This window comes from Protopterus annectens, chromosome 9.part0, assembly GCF_019279795.1.
Source record: "Protopterus annectens isolate FY-2018-M chromosome 9.part0, PAN1.0, whole genome shotgun sequence".
Taxonomy (NCBI): Eukaryota; Metazoa; Chordata; order Ceratodontiformes; family Protopteridae; genus Protopterus; species Protopterus annectens.
In genome coordinates this window covers 762494175-762517171 of record NC_056743.1, presented here as the reverse complement: position 1 = coordinate 762517171, position 22997 = coordinate 762494175, and positions in this window count along the sequence as shown.

Genomic DNA, 22997 nt, shown 5'->3' with positions numbered 1-22997 from the left:
TCTTTGTTTATGAGATCCATGATGATGTGCTCCATAGCCTTGCAGACCAGGATAGTCAGGCTTATAGGGTGATAGTTCCCTGGATCCATTGTGGCGCCACCTTTGTGGAGCAGGAGCACTGTTGCTGTACACCATTCTTTGGGTACATAATCTGAGGTAAGGCTGAGTTGGAACAGTGAATTTATGTGAGGGTTTAGTTCATTTTGGAGTTTGTGTAAGACACAGCCCGGGATACCATCCAGCCCCATTGATGTTGTATTTTTTTACTTTGGAGAGAGCTGCTTTCACCTGTGTGTCTGTGATGTCTGGGGGATTGCATTCTTCTGGGATAGACACTGGCTCTTTTGGTGGGGAAGGGGGGGTAAAGTTTGCACTGAACCTGTCCACCAGGATGTTGGCTATGTCAGTGGGTTCAGTGCATTTTGTGCCATTTTGCACCAGCTCAGAGCATATCTGAGAGTTGCCACCCAGATTCTTGACGTAGCTAAAGAATGCCTTGTGATTGTCTTTAGAGTCTTTGGCGAATTTTCTTTCAAAGCTAGCCTTTGATGATTTTATGAGGGATCGAAGTTTCTTACTAGTACTGATCAGGGATGACCTCCCTTTTTGGGATTTTGCCCTTACATGCAATAGTTTCCTCCTTCTGTTGTATAGCTTATTTATGGCAGGGGTCCACCAGACTGGTCTCCTGTTTTTAGAGGAATGAGTCTTGGTTTTACTTGGGATGGCACGATCCATGCATTCCTGAAGGTGCTCATAGAATGCAATTGTATAGGATTTTGCGGTTTGGGTAGCATTTTCCATATGCTCGGGGGCTTTGAAATTTTCCACCTCAGTCTTGAGGAGTGTGAAGTTCGCTTTTGAGACATTTTTCACAGTGGTTTCCTTTGCTGGGAGTGGGGGTCGGGATATGGATGTCCATTGTGATTAGTTTACGGTCTGATCTTATCGAGGGGTTTACCTCTGGTATGGAGCATTTGGCCCCCATGTTGGTGATGACCAAGTCCAATATGTTGTCCCCTCTTGTGGGAGTGGTGACCAGTTGTTCCAAGGCATTTGAGTTTATAAACTCAAGGAACCATAGGGAAAAGGAGTTGGGGCTTGAATAGTTTTTCCAGTCGATGGTTGGGTAGTTGAATTCACCCAATATCATGGTGTTTGGTGAAACCTTCATATTTTCCAATGTTCTCAGGAATGCCGAGTGGTGGTCCTGAGTCTGGGTGGGTGATCTGTAGTAGGCTACAAACTGAAAAGCAGTTTTACCTACTGTTAGTTGCACATGGATGGTCTCCTCTGCCTCATGCAATGACACTAACCTGGAGGTGTGAGTATCCTTGATGAAGGATACTCCCCCGAATCTCAATTCTTATCAACCGTACTGTCTCAGAACACTACATTCCACTCTTCTGGAAAATATCCTATATTACTCCACTCCATAAAGGGGGGAACTCTACAGAGCTTTCTAATTACAGACCCATAGCAATTCTACCCCCCCTAGCCAAAATACTAGAAAAATGTATACATACCCAGCTCTTCAACTGTTATATCTAGCAATTTCCTATCTGATACAGAATATGGTTTTTACCCCGACCACAGTACCACAATTACTCTCCTAAGCTTTACTAACACTATCAAACAATACAGAAATGAAGGCAAAGAGTATCCTCTATCTTCTTAGACATGTCCAAAGCATTAAACACTGTTTCCCACCAAAACTCCTCACTGAGCTCGTGTTCCTTAAACTTAGTCATTTGTCTCTCGCTTGGTTCCACAGTTACCTAACTGACCATCAACAAGGTGTCAAATGGCAGCTGGATCTCTCATCTCCTCTACCAGTTTCCATGGGAATCTATCAGTGGTCAATCCTAGGTCCTCTTCTTTTTAGTATTTTTACCAATAAACTGCATTCTGCTACCCATCTTTCCACCATTGCTCAGTATGCAAATGGGTCCACACTCATCTATGCTGCACCCACTCTACAGCAACTCAAAGTGACAACACAACAGGTCTTCTCTGCTGTAGAATCTTGGCTATCTGGTTCATAATTAATTCCAAATCCAAATGAGCTTATGCTCTTTAGTCCCAGTAAATGCCTTGACTCCTCATCCTCATTTCACATATACTCCTCCGACAATACTACTATATCAATACTTTCCTCAAACTAAATTGTTAGGTGTAGTAATTGATAGCAACTTAGGGCAGCTGCAGTGGTGCAGCGGTTAGCAAGAGGTTCTCTGGTTCAATACTCAGCTGGGGTAGCTTCTGCGCAGAGTCTGCATATCCTCCCTGTGGTCGCTTGAGTTTCCTTACTTCCCAAAGACATGCTGCAGGTGGATTGGCAACTCTAAATTGGCTCTAGGTGTGTGTGTGTGTGTGTGTGTGTGTGTGTGCATGTATGTGCCTTCTGTGGAAGGTTGGGTGCTGGGCTGGTAACTCAACACCATCAAACTCCACTGCCAATCGTTCTTTGGACTGTTGTTCCACTGTGGCGACCCCTAATGGGAAAAGCCAAAAGAAGAAGAACAAGTAATTGACAATAACTTGAAATTCAACAAACACGTATCACAAACCATCAAAAAGATATACATAAAATTAGGTTCTCTTCAAAGAATCAGACCTTATCCTCACACTTCTGCTATGAGACAGGCAGTTGCCAGAACCCATTTGCTTTTTACCCTGTTATTTGCTTACCCTGTTCCCAAGAACTTAAAGAAAACTGATCTAGCAAAATTTGATACTTGCTACAATAAAATAGCTAAGTTTGCAACAAACTCCCCACAATGATCTCACCACTGCTCAACCTTACAAACAGCATCTGAACTGGTTAGAACTACCCAACTACTTAACTTTCACCCAAATCATTACCGCCCACAAATTGATTTGCCAACCAAAAAAAAACCCTGCCACTACATCAACTGCTCCATCCACACACAAGCACAGATTCCTCCGCTCCTCAAATATATCTCTTTAACACATCTCGAAATCCAAAAATAGTGCTGGGGGACTCCCTTTATTCCAACTATATTTCCAAAATCTCTCATACTGTCCTACAGCCTGTCATAATTTCTGTTAACCTAACTCACTTCAAGAAACTACTTAAGGACTACCCGAATAATAACTAGCTTTGTTCATGTTCAACCCTAGGCTAAATTCCTAATCTTCCTACCTACTCATGTCCCAATCTAGTGATCATCCACTTTATGTCAAAAACATGAAAAATAACTCATACATTTTCTTTCTTTCACACCTTACTTCTCCATCCCCCCAATACCTTTTATCATCCACACTTCTCCCCCATCTTACTATACTACCCTCCTTTCCTTTATTCTCTATCCCCACTCTATTTTTCTATGAGCTAATCTACATATTTTCTCTCTCTTCATACTCTGTAATTATATTCTTTTCACTTATCCATCCGTATCAGTTGATTTCAACAGTTATTGGTTATATTGTTATACGCGTATTTATGTGATCTGGTCAACATTGTCAAATATTACACCTAACTGATATCTCATATTTGTATTTTTACTATACAAGTTGCTTCTGGTCCTTACTATGTAATTTCAAAATGCCCTCTACTTTATGTGATTTCAAAATGTTATGCTTTATGTACTTTGTATTTTAGTTTGTTTGTTTCTTTCGGCTTTTCCCGGTTAGGGGTCGCCACAGCGGAACTCCAGTCCGCTAATGATTGGTAGTGGATTTTTACGTACTGGGTTACCAGCCCTGACTCACAACCTTCAACGAAGGCATGCCCCATTTACATATGCCTCCACACAGAAGACGCTCTAGCTGAGAATCGAACAGGACAATGTCTTGCTATGAGGCGACAACGCTACCGCAGCACCACTTTGTATTTTAGTATCTTTTGCAATTCTGGAACATGGTGCGTACTCTGTATTTGATGTATTTTGTTTTCAATGTTAATTGTATATTGCTCTGGACCTTTTCTCCCTGGGCATCCAGTGAAAATGGGCTCTGTTTCCCAGTTGGATTTTCCTGGCAAACAAATGTTAATAAATAAATAAATAAATAAATTCATTTAAGAAAAGTCATTGAGCTAAAAGTGATCTTACCTGGATATCTGATTTTATATGAATAAAAAAAATCCCACTGCAGCAGCTCTTAAAGATGTCTGAAAGGCTCTTGGTTCTGCTAGTCACTTACTTTTTTAATATACGTTTTATAAGCTGAGGTTGGACACTCACTATTAGCTGTTATTAGAAATATCTGTCTGTCATATTTTTGTAATGTAATGGTACTGCCTTTGTACCTCAGTGTATGCCAATCACTTTTGCAAATGATCTGGTACCAACAATTTGCTTACAATTGCAAAATGATCTAGGAAATCATTTAACAATCTGGACTGTTAACAATGAATTTCCTGGCAAATATGGGGACAACATGTAAACTTAGCACAGACAGCGGCTAAATTAAGTTCATACTTTAGCAGACTCCTAGCACCCATTTGTCATTGCAGATTTAGGAAAAGCTTACATTCATATTGGGAAACAATCTTCTTTTAAAATGCATTGGCTGACCAGAAAGTCAGCATGAGACAGACATTATTACTCAGAACAGAATCAAGAAGGCAGTCCTTGAAGTTAAGGTTTATGAATCATGCATCAGATGAACTACGTGTCTTTCTGTTACTCTGCAGAATCCGAAATACTGTTCTAAAGTAAAGATCCTAAATGTTTCTGTTTGAGAGATGATTTTAGATTTCTTTTAAGATATCTTTTTATTTGTGAATGTAGAAGTACTGTTTATTTAATAAAACATACTGCATGGTATTGAAACTCCATTAATTTGTTTTCTTTAATTGTTTGCACTCTGCACAAGTGCATTTTTGTGATATTCTTATCACATGTGCCACAGATTCAGATTTTATATATATATATATATATATATATATATATATATATATATATATATATATATATATATATCTATAGAGAGAGAGAGTGTGAGTGAGTGAGTGAGTGAGTGAGTGAGTGAGTGTGTGTGTGTGTGTGTGTGTGTGTGTGTGTGTGTGTGTGTGTGTGTGTCTATCTTAAAAGACCACAGTCAGTAAGTTGCAGTGATTTATGTCACCTCCAGGTTCAAAGATTACAGTACGCCAGGTGGACTGTTGATTTTTAACACCTAGTCAGTTACCAAAGGTGTGAGAAAATACTCAGTGCCATGCCTAAATTTCCTATTTATTTTTGTTAATCACATACATTGGATAAATATTCACCAGTAGTCACTATCTTTGAACCAAGACATTACTGCTGTTGCTTTGGGACGAAACTTCATCACCATTATTATTTGAGTCAATGCATGTCAACTAAAAAATTGACCTTTCAAGTCCTCCGCTTTGTTTACTAAGCCCATTTATTGTATTTGTTTTTACTTTTTATATTTTGTTGCTCTGTATAGCTCTACTGGGCAATCCAATTTACTAACGGGATTAGTGAAGAAAAGCTCTGTATGTGTTTCATAGGTTGGATAAAAAAAGAAGGCTGTTTTTATTAAGTTTGCTCTTTCATGGTTTTTGACCATCAAGTCTCTCTCACTCATCTATCCATTCATTCTCAGTAGTGCCATGAGTGTTGGGTTGAGATCTGATCTTTGGATAGGTCATCATCCTTTCCTGCTTTTCAGTTTTTAGCAGCAACTTTTGTAAATATTATATAGAAAAATAAAGTGCATCCAAATATATTGTTATAGTATGAAATACGAGACTAACAAAGGTTTTGTAAAACTTACCTAGTTCATTACTATATTCACTCATTCACAATGCCGTCTATAAAATTAAATGCTTGATTTTATCTTAAATCTTTGTAAAACCACGGTACCAGCTGCCGACTACAGAAATTCCAAAAAGAAAAGCTGAAACCAAGTTCGTAGTGGATGCACAATGTAATGAAAACCAGAGCCAGAAGTAAAATCTCTTCTTTAATAGACCGTAACTTGACAAAAATGATTTGAAATAAGCGCTTTCATCCATGCTAAAGTGGACTTCATCAGAATTCCTAACATCAATCACTGACTGTTATTTAAAAACTTTTTGGCACCAATTCCGCCAGTCTCACCAATTTAAAGAGACATAATGCCATTATACATATTGTCTAAAAACACAAATCATATAAAAAAACTTAAAAAATTTTTTTTAAAAAAATGCATTCTTCCTAAAAATTCCCTAAAAGGATCTTGATATCTAGAAAAATGCGAACCAATAATATTATATCAATTTATTATTCAAAAATTTAATAAATTGTGTACTATTCAACACGGTATATATATATATATATATATATTTATATATATATATATATATATATATATATATATATATATATATATATATATATATATATACATAATAACAATGTAGCTATTCATCCTGTTATTCTGGGAAATTTTTTTATTACTAATCCCCAAATATGTATATAACTATCTTTACTATAATCTATTACTTTTATTACTAATTACTTCAAGCAGGACTTGTCTCTCTGCTTCAGATAAATTGTCCTGGAATATCATTTTATTCTTATGTTTGGATATTTTGTATATATCACAAAGCATATAACAATACACGGCAATACACATACATTTAAATTTGGGATAGTAGATCAGGTTAAGGTTTATCCATGAGGTGGAAATATAAAGGCACAGTTGAGTAAAAAGCAAATAGTATGGCAAATATTAACTGATGCTGCTAGAGAACCCGGACTAAATGAATACATTACTATAAAACCCATTTTACAATTGTGTTAGTATTAGGTTTAGGTAGATTATAGTAATGATAGTTATATACATATTTGGAGATTAGTAATAAAAATTTTTCCCGGAATAACAGGATGATGTGTGTGAATGACCTGAGACATACCTCCCTGGACTACATGAAAAGAGACATGGAGGAGCTCTCCGATTTTGTATCCCAGGCAGGTATGACCCTAACCCTGAGTAGCATCCTGCCATCACCCAGAATAATACCACAGTACAAGGGCAAAATGATTGACTTCAACAATTGGCTAAGCTTCTGGTGTCATTCTAAGGGGATCCAGTATTTGTCTGCCTGGGATGACATGATCGACAGCCCACGATGCTTTGCCAGAGATGGCCTGCACCTGTCACCCTTAGGATTCTGGATACTGGCTAAGGCTCTTGCCACCCCTATAGTGCCTTTTTTAGGCAAGGTTCAAATGACAAATTCACCACAGTAACAGGTACAAGCAAGCAAAGTCTGAGGGTAATGCTACTCAATGCTAGAAGTCTAAACCTCAAAATGCACTCACTCGAGGCACTCCTTAAAATGGAGAACATTGACATCTGTGCAGTGACAGAGAACTGGTTCAAAGCTCCAGAGAGCACCCCTGCATTACCAGGCTTCAATTCATACCACACCTTTCGGCCACCTAACCCAGAAAAAAGCACTAAAGGCGGAGGCTTGTCCATATTCATTAAGGATATCCACACTTCCAGGCTAGTTGCACAGCATAATGCATCCAAGATTATTCAAGTGCAACTAACTCTGGGCAAGACCGCAATCCAAATTGTAGCTTGCTACAGACCCCCCACCATGCCCCAGGATTCACACTCCTCATTTCTTGATACACTGAAAAGTATTAGGGTACAACCCAACACCCTAATAATGGGCGATTTCAACCACCCCACCATTAACTGGGAAAACTACTCGTGTACCAACTCTTTTGCTCAACATTTTCTAGAATTCATAAATTCCAACGCCTTGGATCAACTTATTCACACCCCCACCAGGGGCAGCAATATCCTAGACCTGGTCATTACCAACATGGGAAACCGGTGTTCCACACCAGAGGTCAATTCCTCATTGGTCAGATCCGACCACAAGCTAATCAGCCTAGACATCCACATCCCACCCCCAGCCCCAATTAGGGAGACCATCATAAAAAAACTTCTCAAAAGCCAACTTCACACTTCTTAAGACAGAAGTGGCAAACTTCATGACACCCATGCAGACAGACAATAGCGGTATGACTGCCGAATCCTACACAAATGCACTTTATAAACACTTACAAGAGTGCATGGATCATGCTATCCCTAATAGAACCAAGATGTTATCCTCCAAAAAAAGGAAGCCAATCTGGTGGTCCTCTGCCATAAACAAATTCTACAACAGAAGAAAGAAACTGTTGCAAAAAAAGAGTAAAATCCCATGACTGGAGGAACTCCCTGGTCACCCTCAGTAAGAAGCTGAGATCCCTCATAAAATCCTCCAAAGCTAGTTATGAAAACAAAATTGCCACTGACTCTAAAGACAACCACAAAGCATTCTATAGCTATGTCAAGAATCTAAATGGGAACACTCAGATCTGCTCTGAGTTACAGCATAATGGCACTAAATATACAGAACCAACTGATATTACCAACATCTTAGCAGATAGGTTCAGTGCTAACTTTACCCCCCTCTCACCCCCTAGAGGGCCCATCTCTATACCGGAAGAATGCAAAGTTCCTATAATCACGGCTGCACAGGTAAAAAACACACTCTCCAAAGCCAAGAACACAGCATCCATGGGACCTGACAATATCCCAGGCTGCATTCTACATGAACTACAGAATGAACTGGCACCCTACCTAATAGCCTCACCTCAGGCTTTGTACCCACTGAATGGCGCACCTCGACAGTTATCCCACTCCACAAAGGCGGAGCCACAACCGACCCTGGGAACTACCGCCCCATTAGCCTGATGAGCCTGGTCTGCAAGGCCATGGATCAAAGACATTGGTAATCTCCAAACTCTGGACCCTACTCAGTTTGGATTTGTAAAAGGCAGATCATGTCTCCTAAACCTGATTGACTTCTTTGAAGCAGTCACCAAAGCCATAGATGAGGGTAAAATGGTTCCCACAGCTTATCTAGAGCTCACCAATGCTTTTGACACCATCCCCCCACTCTGGAATTATAGATAAGCTCACTAAACTAGGCATAAATCCCTATGTCACAAGATGGGTTGCCAACTGGCTCAGAGACAGAACCCACACTGTGAAAGTAGTGGATTCCAAACCTGACATCAGACCAGTGACAAGTGGAGTACCACAGGGTTCAGTCCTGGGTCCTCTCCTGTTTGGTATCTACTTCTCTGAAGTGCAGGCCAACACAGAAGGTCTTTGGCTAACAAAGTTTGCAGATGGCTGCAAACTAGGAGCCAAAATCGAAACTCCTAATGATGTGGACAAACTACAAAAGGGCCTCACTGAGACAGATACCTGGTGTCAAAGCCATGGCCTGAAGCTCAATGCCAAAAAGTGTATTGTCATCCCCTTTGGTAAAAACTCTGTACCCATGAACTACCACATAGCTGGTAGTCTCCTTAATGCCGAAAATGTAATAAGTGACCTTGGGACACAGGTGGACAGTAGTCTCTCCTTTGATAATCACATCACCACAGTGGTCAGGAAATCCTTCTACATGGCTCATCTCATCACAAAAGGATTCTCATCCAGAAAAAAAGAGGTCATTGTTCCCCTCTACTCATCACTCATTGGACCCATTATAGAGTACAATGCCCCTTTTGGTATGTACCTCACAAGGCATCTACAACAACTGGAAAGACCACAGAAATACCTCACAAAGAGGATTACTGGCCTCAAACAGATGCCCTATGCAGACCGTCTCAAAAAACTACAGCTTTACTTCATTGCATATCGCCTACACAGGGGCAATCTCTGCCTAACATACAAAGCTATGTCAAACCCAGAGCTGTTGGACATGCTCCACTTAAAGAAATCTCAGTCCCTCCGAGCTCTAGGGACCTTAACCTTGTCACCACAATAAACAGAACATGCTGGAGGGATAGATTCCTGTCCCAGAGACTTCCCATACTCTGGAACAGACTACTTATCTATGTCAAACAGAGCTCCTCATTAGCACTCTTCAAGAAAAATCTTGATGATTGGATGGGAAATGGGAAAGTCACCCCGGGGATCACTTCTGTGGCTCTGCTCGACAGGGGCACAGGAAATTAATTTTCTTGGGTGGCGAAAGCCAGGGTACATTTTTTGGCTAGGCTTGTATGGGCCCTAGGGCCGATAGCCTAGTACCTACCTATGTACCTATGAATAGCTACATTATTATGTGTATATATATATATATATATATATATATATATATATATATATATATATATATATATATATATATATATATATACTATGTTGAATAGTATACAATTTATTAAATTTTTGAATAATAAACTAATATTATATTATTGGTTCGCATTTTTCTAGATACCAAGATCCTTTTAGGGAATTTTTAGGAAGAATGCATTTTTTAAAAATGTTTTTTAAGTTTTTATATGAATTTTTTTAGACAATATGTATAATGGCATTATGTCTCTTTAAATTGGTGAGACTGGTGGAATTGGCGCCAAAAAGTTTTTAAATAATAGTCAGTGATTGATGTTAGGAATTCTGATGAAGTCCACTTTAGCGTGGATGAAAGCGCTTAATTCAAATAATTTTTGTCAAGTTACGGTCTATTAAAGAAGAGATTTTACTTCTATCGTAAATCTTTGCAACAGATTGAAATCTGTGTGTTAATTTTTATGCCCAAGGCTGAACTTGAAAAATAGTACATGTGGATCATTGTTCTATCCATGCTAACAAACAAACAAGGAAACAAAGAAATACATAAATAAGCCATGGAAGGTGGATGCTTTTCCACTGCATACAAATATTCCCATGCTGTCACTAGGAGCCAGTAATACAGTGGGTCAGGCTACCTCTTCTTTGAGATAGGAAAGCCATTGTTCCCCATGCAGTCCTACACTACCTTGCTTTCTCTTCCACATCCAGGTTAATGGCTGACACTGGGGCATCTTTATTCTATTCTATTCAGATCTTCATCCCTCCCGGCCAAGGAACTGGCTGAATAAAGACATTTGGAAAGAATTACAGATATAAATAAAATGGATAGACATAGCAATGCATGGAAACAGTAGAAGACTCTGCAGTCAACTCATAAAATACACAATGGTTGATATATTAGAAAATGGTCAAAATGTTCTGGCTATATGTGCATAGGTAAAGTTTGGTATGCGATTCTGCCCGGTTATAAACCATGTCTGGTTTAATGTGATACTAATATTCAGTTATGAGTTACATGTATTGGACACAAATATGCAATATTTTTACTGGTCAATAAATGATTCCCATCTTAATTGTACATAAAATGTGAAAGTAAGACGCTATGAGAAGTTAGGAATCTACTCCTAAGTGTTGGTCTACATAACAAGTGTTGAGTCTGTATGCGTGATTCACAGATGGACACGATGGCAAAGTTCCCAGTATGAAATACAGGTAGTACAGATATGGCAGCTAGTGTTAGGATTAAAAGCTGTATGCCAGAAAGCTTGAGTTTAAGGAGAGACTAAATTAATGGTGAAGATGTAAAATAGGTAATGCCATAGCTTGTATAATTATTAATAATCTTTCGTAAGGTTTAAATATGTTAGTGAAACTAAGCACTGTGTTAAGTGGTAAACAGTTGTGAGCCTTGACAACAGTGTGAATGGCTTTTCTGTGAGCCTATGTGTGGTTGTGAAAACACCTGAAAGGTTAACCCTGGATGTTCTTACTGGCTAGTGTCTGTTTAACAAATGGCTAAGCTAGGGGGAGGTTTATGTGTGGACTGTCAGAGTTGTTAGTATTGGATAGTGAGCCATACAGCTATCTGAAGATTATCACAGATTTTGCAGTGGTGACTTTTGCTTTTTGTGAAGATGAGAGATGAATTATATAATTATTATGAATGTTGTCTGAATGGTTTGGGTTACTAGATGTGATGAATTGTTATATAAAAAGCTGTGGAACTTTAATTTTGGGTACATTAAAGTGATGGTTGAGACAAAGAGGGTGGGGAAATATATGACAAGTTTTGTATTTTGTTTTGTGTATATATTACCCATTTTTTCAGTTTGATTGTATTAATATTACTTTTATGTTATATTTGAATTAATTGCCTTTAAATAAATACATTTCCCCTACTCTTTTCAGTGGGAGATCTTGTATATCCATCTGAGCACTGCCTCAGACAGATGGGGCCATGGTTTAACATCACATGTGAAGGATGGCACAACTGGTGATACAGCACCCAACCTATGCACAACTGCAGTTTCAGTGCTGGAAAAGAAACAAAACTACCTGGTATGGGAGGAAAAAGAACCCCAAACCATCTATGTCACAGACAAGCATGATACCTGTTGAGCTACTGAGACTGCAATACTACTAGCTTGCTAATGAATTATTTTTTTTTATCCATCTACACTGGATGTTTGGTTTCTTTACATGTGATTGAGAACCAGTTGGTTGAGTTCTAGCTGTCTGAACATAGCTGTCCAATGTCTGGTTTTATCTCATGCCAAAGATTAGATATGCCACCATTACAGGGCCATTGTTTGTGCAAAACTAGCATACAGTTTAAGAGGAGTTTATATATTCAGTTATGAGTTACATGGACACAAATATGCTATATTTTTAATGGTCAATGTTGTTTGTCTTTTCGACTTTTCCCGGTTAGGGGTCGCCACAGCGGAACTCCGGTCCACTAATGATTGGCAGTCGATTTTTATGGTGCAGCATTGCCAGCCCGACGCCCAACCTTCAGCGAAGGCACACCCATTCATGCATGTCTTTCGGAGGCCACTCGACCGTGGGGAGAACATGCAGACTCCAAGTTGGAATATATAAAATGGAGGGGTGAGGGGCTTTCTACACATGAGGGCTGCAGGAGGGTTTGCCCCTTGTCAAAATCACTTATTTCAGTTTTTACAGATGAATTTTAGGGATATTCTATAGTCAATCAGTTATGATAAATTAATATTTTTGAGTGACCTTATAATGCATATATGAAGAGGCTGAAACATGAACCCTTTTTGTCCATGTGCTGGGCAGATGGGTAAATATAAATGCAACATGTATAGGTAACGTAGTGTAACTAACCAACATGAATGTATTTTGGATGCAGGATTATAACATTGGACCTATGAAAACCCAAGCAGACATGGGGGCAACATGCAAGCTCAGCACAGATAGCGGCTAAATTAAGTTCATACTTTAGCAGTCTCTACATACATGAAATTTACAAAGATATACTTTCCAGTGCAAGTGAGAGCACTTTGCTCAAAATAGTCTCTTATTCTAATAGAACTGCTGGCTTCCTAAAGCACAGAGTGAGTATACCAAGTATACAAACTGATATAACTGCTGGCTTCCTAAAGCACAGAGTGAGTATACCAAGTATACAAAATGATATAACTGCTGGCTTCCTAAAGCACAGAGCGAGTATACCAAGTATACAAACTGCTACTTTTCCTGTTCTTTTTTTGTTGTACAGGCAGATAACATGTCTGGAATTAACAGGTCACTGTCCATTATACATGCTTTGAGACATTTCTCCAATACCGCCAAAATATGAGGGTTTAGATTAAATGCATAAGCCTAGAATTCTATGATTTTATAACAGAGGCCTCTGGTGTTTAGGTGAACTAACCTAAACTCCTTCTTAAGCACCATATTCTTATATTTCTTATCGCTACAAGGTATTTTTTTTAACTGTTTTGGATTTCTAACAAGCAAGCTGGTACCAGATTAACTATAGAGTCATTAGGTAGTAATGTTTTACTAATTATTAGTTTTTAAGATAAATCATCTGCATACACAAGTGTTATTTAGCTATAAGCCAACCTGTGACTTCAAAGTTAATGTAAGATTAAAGCACTTGCTTCACTAGTATGCATCAGGCCTGATATCAAAATAATGCAGTTGTAATGGAAGGTTAGAAGATGTAGCCTTATATTATGCTTACATATTTTACTCAACAGATACAGAATTTGATGACTAAAAGAAAAGAGAAACAATGTGTTGGACAGAACTTATGTACAGTAAGTATAAAATACTGAGGGAAGAAGGAAGTAAAGGCAACAACTATGTATCAGGTTGTACTGATATTTCATCCTCTCCTAATGCCCACCGCTAGTCCTTTTTACATTTCTCCTTTCATCTTACTTATGTGCTTTATTGTTTTGTGCATCCAGTTCTCTTCCCTGATTCTGTTTGTCTATATTTCCTGCTCTTATCATTATATATATTTATTTGATTTATTTTCCTACTGAATCACAGTGGATTCCTTATATTATTTGCCTTTGTTGCCCTCTTCAGTCTTTTTTCATGCTCTCCACATATACTCCTTTTACTAAACGTCATGACTATTTAACCATAAAATCTCCCCCAAAGCCTAAGGCCCTTACATATTAACTCCTCTATTTTGTCTCAGCCAGAATCCCTAAAATCACAGGTTTTTCTCTGTTTGACTTGATCTAGTTCCTTGTTATGGCCAGTATGTATCACATCACTGAATGGCCAGTGTTATTTCCCTGATCAATATTTCTTTAATTTACTCTTGCATTATTTGACAGGTATATCCCCTTGATATTAAATTCTTTTTTGCTTTTAAACATGTTAGCTGTTAGTGACATATCTCTTGTATGATTAATGTAAAGAAGTGGTACTGAACAAAAACAAATTGATTATTTTATAAAAATGTTGGTTGCTGTAAATTTTGCAGCATGTAAATTGTACTATAAATAAGAAATTGCACTGCTTATGAGAACTATAACAGAAAGAGAAATCACAACCAGAGGTGCATCCCCAAATGTGCACTCATTTGCAGTGCCTATAGCTTAAGAAATACATTTCCTTATTTGCACACTAGATTTTTGTACTCAACCTACCCACACAAAGAAAAACACCATCCAAATTTGAAAGAAATTCAGGAAGCACTACTCAGACTCTTTTAAGTAGAAAGAATGTAATTATTGCTGCATTTCCTGTATTAGTTCTAAATTGTGCAGTTTAATGCCTTCTGGAAACAGATCACAAGCTGTATTCCATCAAACTATGGAATTATGCTAAGTCAGAGGCAAACAATAATTTCGTGGATATTTCATCAGCAGCTAACAGTGCTAGGTCCAGATACGCTGTTTGATAGTGTCCTACTGTATGACATATCAATTTTGCTTAAACACTTTTATTTGTATTTTCTATCTGCAAGATTAAAGCTATTTGCATATTTGATTATATATAGTTTAGTACTCAATGATATTTGCTTCAAGTAAACAGTTTTATTATTTGTGTGGCTTATTGCTTATTTGTTATCTTAAGAGCATGTGTATTTGAACAGGTAATATCGACTGCTGGCTCCTTCCTTTCAAAGAGCTACTGTTTAAGCTATTGCAACCATAAACATAGTTAATAGCTGGTTTGCATTAAGGGTAAACAGTAAATGTGTTTTCTTATGGTAATGTGTTCTAGCTGGTAGAAGTGTTACTGTAAAGGCAGGGAAAGTAGTACTGGTGCTAGTCTGTCATTAGTAATCCCTCTTGGAAAACAGTGTGTGTGTGTGTGTGTGTGTGTGTGTGTGTGTGTGTGTGTGTGTGTGTGTGTGTGTGTGAATAAAGTAATCATGGACAAGTTTCAGTTGCTGTTAGTAATATTGTAAGATTGCTCTGGAAGGCATATGGCTCAGTCTGAGGTGGGAGACATTTTAGGGAGCCATGGGTTACAACTCAGATCTACAGCTTTGCAATATAAAGTTTATTGGGGTTGAGCAGTTATTCTTCAAAGCAACAATGCTTACTTTTATGCAAATAGGCTGCTCATCTCTTATAAATTATTTTATGACACTGGTGCAAATTTAAAGCCATTACAATCTGATATAAACTGGAAATAGTAGTCCTTTGCATAATCTGATAAGGAGAAATACTGTTGGTTTTACATTCTAATAATGTGGTGCTATTTATTTTGGTGAAGTATTATAAGAAAATAAAAACAATGAAAATCAGATTAAGTGACCTAAGGTAAGGGGAACAAATGATGATAAATAAATAAATACAGTTTGAACATGCAGAAGTATAAAAATGTGAACTAATGCCAGAGAATTCTAAAACAAATAATTTTAAACATGATTATGTGTATACATAGTGTACAAAAAGATTACAATTTGTGGAGAATTTCACAGGTAGAAGAGACAAGGCCAATGGTTTCTATCAGTACAAAAAAATAAACTTAGAAGCAGCAGTCCCATTTCTGAAAAGATAGACAAGTGCTCTTTAATGTATATATTTCACTGATTAATGCTTTTTTGAAGCATTATTCAGAGTTATTCCTCCTTGAGTTCTGTACAGTAGTCAGTAGTCCTTTTGGAACTGTTTATTTGTAAAAGTCCTTCAGGTTTCAGCTTTAGTCCCTTTGACAAACATTGCAATTAAATTAAATAAAAAAAGTATTTGCTTTGCTTATGAAATAGATCTAAACCAATGAAAATGATGCATTTTGAAATTATTCTGTATAATGGAGAAGATACTGTCTGTCTCGTACTAGAATCACAATAAATTAAATGTTTGAAAACAAAACAATGCTGTTAATATCTGTATCAAAGCAGAAGAAAAGCAAAGGTTACTACAAATGAGGAGAGAAATATAATGAACTGATGTACTACTTGTATGTAACATAAAGCCAGAGAGTTGCAATGACATTTAGAAAATGATCCAGGAAAGTAATTTTATTTAAAAGTATGAAAGAAGGAAAATGCATGAGAAGAGAAAAATACCACTTTTACTTTTATAAAATGAAATTAAATGAATGAAAAAAGAGACAGATTGAGAAGAAATGCTTGAAGTTTAAAAGCGGGGGTGGGGGGGTCTCAAGAAGATGGCTACATAAACCTGAAGAAATAAAGCAGAATATTAAATAAATAACCAAGTGAAAAGAAAAGACAATAAAAAAGGTGTATTTTACATTTTGAGTTTTTGAGCTGCAGTCCATACCTTGGTGGGGTCATTAAGTGGCAGATATTTTATATTTTGTGGTATCAGCAATTTGGATTTCTCATCCGTTTTACTAGAGTATTGAAGAAAATGTAGAGTAAAGAATCATTACTTATTTAGCACAGACTGCTGCAAACTAATTCTATTATTTTCATCTGCATATAAATCAAGTCTGGCAAAAGTAATGTTCTGCTCTCTGACAGGTTATTGTGGTTCATTGATTACTGCACAAAATAATTGCTTCTAGCTGTGGATTTCAGCACATTTTGCAATGTCAGTATCCTTAACAATCATATCACTGAGTATCTAGACATGGGCTACTCATACTTTATAATGGAAACAAGAAGAACTAACCAAAAAGAGGTGCTGACATTTTACTGAATTTGATGCTTATAAGATTTTCCCAAACCACTGTGCTTTGCCTGGCATACTACCACATCACTTGAGTACCACCACTTTGCTTTCATCATCTAAAATACTCTTCAGTTCTAACTGCACCAAAATATACTAGTATCAGAAACGTTAAATATCTACTAGTTGAAACCTTGGGATTCGAATTTAAGAATGTGGACTAGCCCGTATTCAACCACATGCCCAACACCAATTCAGCACTTAGCTGCTTCAACGGATTTCTTTCTGGATATGCTCACAAAATGCACTCTCAGAGTGACAAATTCTTGTATTCCTTGGATAATCATCATGGTGATAAGTCATACAGCTTGTGCAAAAACTGCAGGAATGAGTATAAAAACAATAGATGAAGCCAGTACTATGGAGCACTATGGAATAATGTGCCAAAGCAAAATATACTGGTCCAGAAATAATTGATGCTCTGTTCTTCAAAAGTTAACATAGATGAACCCAGTAGCCTTCTAGAACCTATTAACCAGCTGTTAGGGAAAAAAGCAATACATCTGTGGAGGCCCATTAAGTTTCAGCTCAATATTTAAAATGGCCACAAATTTGCAGATTATTTATCAAGCTTTACAAAGCACAAAATATAAATGTAACAGTTACTGTGTTTATTGTGACTTATAAAATTTGGTTTAAGACCTGAAAACTAAAGAATACTACCACTATAAAAATAGTTTTTGCTGGAGAGTTTGTCATTCATACTTCTTTCATAATCCATGTGGTTCCAGAGATATGAACATTAGTTTGAAATGTGAGGACATAATTTGATTCTGTCAAAAGGCCTAGGCTCCACCCATTGGAAGTTACAGTGCGCACTTCCTGAGCTTGATTGCAGTGAACGAGTGTACTTGCATATTTATTTGGTGACACTGTGTGGGCCACTTCTAACAGCCTTGCTTTTGGTCATACTACCAGTTGTACTAATATTAATTTCACTCACTACATTGGATACCTTTGGCAGAGCCTTAAGGTAGCTGCAAGGAGTTCTGGTGGCAGTGGTAACTACCTTATAGTCTGGGCAGAAGGGGGCACAGCTAGTAAATCTGTACCAACCTTTCCCAGGTGTGTGTGTGTGTGTGTGTGTGTGTGTGTGTGTGTGTGTGTGTGTGTGTGTGTGTGTGTGTGTAAAACAAATCTCCAAGAGTGTGTGTGTCAGCTACTTGGGCAGGGGAACTAAGCACTGGTTGGACAGAGAGAGTGTTGGAGGACTTGGCTTGAAGACCTGGCTAAGAACTAAAATCTATGGCTGTGCCAGTGGGGAGTCTTACTGGGGGAAACCAACTGTGGTCTCAGTGTGATCTTAAGGGAAGTTGCACATGATGCAGAGAGCTCATCTTGAAATACTGTATGTGTACCTGTTATCTTCCTAGTAAATGTCCTCCACAGGTGCCAGTGGTGAGGACTGAGGCTCCTTGATTAATGGTTCAGTGGTGGGTTGTCACATGTGCCATGCAGTCAATAAGTGTAAGTGGAACAATTTAGATGGTGTGTGCTGTTAAGTGCTATGTTCTGACCTGAATCCATACTGATTGGTTAACATGTTATTTTTGGCTACCTATTTGGTGAGCTGTTTGTGAACTATCCTTTCCAGAACCTTATCCAATAAACTAAAGATGGATTTAGGCCTCTAATCCATGACTTTATGTGACCCATTTCCATTGAAGAAAAACTGGCAAGAGACTCCACAACAAAAGCAGAAGAGGGAATACTTACTTGATCAGAATTTATTAAAATGCATTGAAGAAAAACACAATCTTGGCATGTTTCCATATGTCAGGTATACAGCATTCTCACATGGTTACAGTTTTAGCAATAAGTGAAACAAACATTCATAAATAGTTTTTCGTTAGGGACAAGTACTGTAGAAAGCTCTAATATGATCTTTTATTTTGGCCAGCATTTTATTGACTATGCTAACAAAGGTGGATATAAAAGAGAATTGTTGGAGTAACAGTGCCATTAAATTATATGGGGCAGTACACTTTTCATATATTTTTGGTATTGTGCTTTGTAAGGCTTGATAAATAATCTGCAAATGTGTGGCCATTTTAAATATTGAGCTGAAACTTAATGGGCCTCCACAGATGTACTGCTTTTTTCCCTAACAGCTGGTTAATAGGTTCCAGAAGGCTACTAGGTTCATCTATGTTAACTTTTGAAGAACAGAGCATCAATTATTTCTGGACCAGTATATTTTGCTTTGGCACATTATTAGATAGTGCTCCATAGTACTGGCTTCATCTATTGTTTTTATACTCATTCCTGCAGTTTTTGCACAAGCTGTATGACTTATCACCATGATGATTATCCAAGGAATACAAGAATTTGTCACTCTGAGAGTGCATTTTGTGAGCATATCCAGAAAGAAATCCGTTGAAGCAGCTAAGTGCTGAATTGGTGTTGGGCATGTGGTTGAATATGGGCTAGTCCACATTCTTAAATTCGAATCCCAAGGTTTCAACTAGTAGATATTTCACATTTCTGATACTGGTAGATTTTGGTGCAGTTAGAACTGAAGAGTATTTTGATGATGAAAGCAAAGTGGTGGTACTCAAGTGATGTGGTAGTATGGAAGGCAAAGCACAGTGGTTTGGGAAAATCTTATAAGCATCAAATTCAGTAAAATGTCAGCATCTGTTTTGTCTACATACTCAGTGATATGATTGTTAAGGATACTGTCATTGCAAAATGTGCTGAAATCCACAGCTGGAAGCAATTATTTTGTGTAGTAATCAATGAACCACAATAACCTGTCAAGGTTCATAGGTAGGTACTAGGCTATTGGCCCTAGGGCCCAAGTAAGCCTAGCCAACAAGGTTACCTGGCTTACGCCACCCAAGAAAGTTAATTTCCTGTGCCCCTGTTGAGCAGAGCCACAGAAGTGGTCCCCGGTGTCTATTTTCTATTTCCCATCCACTCATCAAGATTTTTCTTGAAGAGGGCTAATGAGGAACCTTGCTTGACATAGATTGGTAGCTTGTTTTGGAGTATAGGAAGTCTCTGAGACAGGAATCTATCCTTCCAGCATGTCCTGTTCATTGTGGTGAAAAGGTTTAGGTCCCTAGAGTGTGTAGCTTGGAGGGATTGGGATTTCTTAAGGTGTAGCATGTCCAACAGCTCGGGGTTTAACATAGCTGTATATGTTAGGCAGAGAGCTTCTCAGAGTAGGCGATATGCTACAGAGTGAAGCTAGAGTTTTTTGAGATGGTCAGTGTAGGGCATCTGTTTGAGGCCCGTAATCCTCTTTGTGAGGTATTTCTGTGGTCTTTCCAGCTGCTGCAGATGTCTTGTGAGGTACATTCCAAAAGGGGGGTTATACTCTATAATGGGTCTAATGAGTGCCGAGTAGAGGAGAAAAAATTACCTCTTTTTTCATGGATGAGAACCCTTTTGTGATGAGGTGTGCCACATAGAAGGATTTCCTGACTACTGTGGTGATGTGATTATCAAAGGACAGACTACTGTCCACCTGGGTCCCAAGGTCTCTTATCACACATTCAGCATTAAGTAGACTGCTGTTTATGTGGTAGTTCACGGGTACAGGGTTTTTACTAAAGGGGATGACAATGCACTTTTTGGCATTGAGCTTGAGGCCATGACTCTGACACCAGGCATCTGTCTCAGTGAGGCCCTTCTGTAGGATGTCCACATAATTTGGGGACTCGACTATGGCTCCTAGTTTGCAGTTATCTGCGAACTTGGTTAGTCAGAGGCCTTCTGTGTTAGCCTGTACTTCAGAGAAGTAGATACCAAATAGGAGAGGACCCAGGACTAAACCCTGTGGTACTCCACTTGTCACTGGTTTGAAGTCAGATTTGGAGTCTGCAACATTTACAGTGTGGGTTCTGTCAGTGAGCCAGTTGGCAACCCTTCTTGTGACATAGGGATTTATACCTAATTTAGTGAGTTCAGTTATAATTCTAGAATGGGGGATGGTGTTGAAAGCCTTGGAGAGGTCAAGATAGGCTGTGTAAACCACCTTACCCTCATCTATGGCTTTGGTGACTGCCTCAAGGAAGTCAATCAGGTTCAGAAGGCATGATCTGCCTTTCCACAAACCCATACTGGGTGGGGTCCAGAGTTTGGTGGTTACCAATGTCTTTGTTTATGAGTTCTATGATGATACGTTCCATGGCCTTGCAGACCAGGCTCGTCAGGCTAATAGGGCGATAGTTCCCAGGATCAGTGGTGGCTCCTCCTTTGTGAAGTAGGATAACTGTTGCTGTGTGCCATTCAGTGGGCACAAAGCCTGATGTGAGACAATGACTGAACATGGCGCTTAGGTGGGGAACCAGTTCGTTCTGAAGTTCATGTAAAACTCAGCCTGGGATGTTGTACGGTCCCATGGCTGCTGTGTTTTTGGTTTTAGAGAGTGCAGCTTTTACCTGCATAGATGTGATTACAGGGACTCTGCATTCTTCCTGTATAGATATGGGCCCTTTAGGGGGTGAGAGGAGGGTAAAGTTAGCACTGAACCTATCTGCTAGGATGTTGGCAATATCAGTTGGTTCTGTAATTTTCGTGCCATTGTGCTGTAACTCAGAGCAGATCTGGATGTTGCCACTGAGATTCCTGACATAGCTATAGAATGCTTTGGGGTTGCCCTTAGAATCAGTGGTGATTTTGTTTTCGTAGCTAGCTTTGGAGGATCTTATAAGGGATCTCAGCTTCTTACTGAGGCTGACCAGGCATCTCCTCCACTCATGGGATTTTACTCTCTTTTGCAACAGTCTCTTCCTTCTGTTGTAGAGTTTGTTTATGGCAGGGGACCACCAGATTGGCTTTCTTTTTTTGGAGGATAGTGTCTTGGTTCTGTTTGGGATAGCACGATCCAGAGTTCAAAACCACAGGAAATATTTAAAATAACATTGCAGGACAGGCTCAGACAAATAAAGAAAAATAATATCTAAACTAAGGTTTACTATATTCACGACTGTATCTAAGAGAGTTACTATACCCTAATAACTTACTTAATAGAGCGAGGTAGATGATGTGGGGAATGGTCCTTCTTGTTCTTGTCAGGCCCAAGACAGAATACAGAGTGCTCTGTCTTCCCAAGAGACTTTTCAAAATAATATCAAAAATATTACTGCTGAGATAGCTTGCACAATGACATTATTTCTGGTCATCTGACTTCTTTTTCCCATGCAAAACCCCATTGCTGGAAGCTGGCAGGACTTAGCACCTACATGTAAATATACACACACAAGGGCTTTTGGTCAGATCTTTGGCTGGTGCTGGACATCATAAACAACTGCATACCTCCACACTTCCAGAGAGTAATTACTTCATCCCAAAACAATACAGAACACTTCCTAGTACGGACTTTGTGTCTCTGGCTGCCTTGAAACCTATGAGATAGCATTTTTATGGCCTAACCTATAAAGTGATTTAATTTCAGATATTTTTCTAAAGTTTGCTGGACTGAGGTTAACCCTCCAGTTCCCTCTGTTAAAACATATACATTTAAACATAGATAAACCCATGTTTATCTATGTTTGGATGTGCATGTACAATAGTGCATGTACATTTCTGTTCTCTTCAGCAAGGCACAGAGTGTATACATATCAAACACAAGCACTTTACAAATACCTTTTCAACACAAATGTCTGTACAAATCAGTTTGATAAACACATGGCATACAGTTCTAATATATTTGTAATACCAGCATCTTGTATGAATCAGCTGATATTCACAAATGACAAATAATTATTTACAAAATTCCAGCTA